We start from the raw sequence: 637 nt of genomic DNA on the forward strand, positions 1-637 counted from the left end.
CAAGATATGATTTAAATTTGAATTGAGAATCAAATTTAAAATCAGTAATAAATCTCATACTATATATATGTATGCCAAGAGTAGAGGAACATGGTGAAAAAAAACGAGAGAATAAAACACAAGGGTTTTATTCCTTTACCTCTACACACATAAGTGTATGTGAGCCTCATTCTTGGAGAAGAATTTTATGGTGTGCAAAGAGTTGCAAGAGGTTTCTCAATTTAGATCAGATGTCCATTGGTCAAGGAGTTGACAGCAAAGGTTGGTCTCGGTGTAGATACGCATAGCGCCTTCGTACCATCGAAGGAGAAAGTGATTTTTACTAGCGTACTCAGGTATTTTAGATCTGATCTACTATCTATATATTATTGGAATAAAATTTAAGCACAAAATAGATCTTTAAGGATTACTTTATTTTCTTCCGCTGCGTGTGTTATGAACACATGGTAATTCTTCAATATTTTTATTTTAAAAAGTAGAAATTAGCTTTAAAAACCTTTCTGTGAAAGCTTCCGAAAGCTCTTCTTGCTGAAAGTTGGGAGCAAAAGTATCTCTTCTTTTTTGATTATTTTTTAAGGGGAAAAAATCAGCATATGTTAGTGCCACCTTCTACATTGATATGTTGGCAGGTTCAAAC

The sequence above is a fragment of the Arachis ipaensis genome, chromosome B03 (genome assembly GCF_000816755.2).
Source record: "Arachis ipaensis cultivar K30076 chromosome B03, Araip1.1, whole genome shotgun sequence".
NCBI lineage: Eukaryota > Viridiplantae > Streptophyta > Magnoliopsida > Fabales > Fabaceae > Arachis > Arachis ipaensis.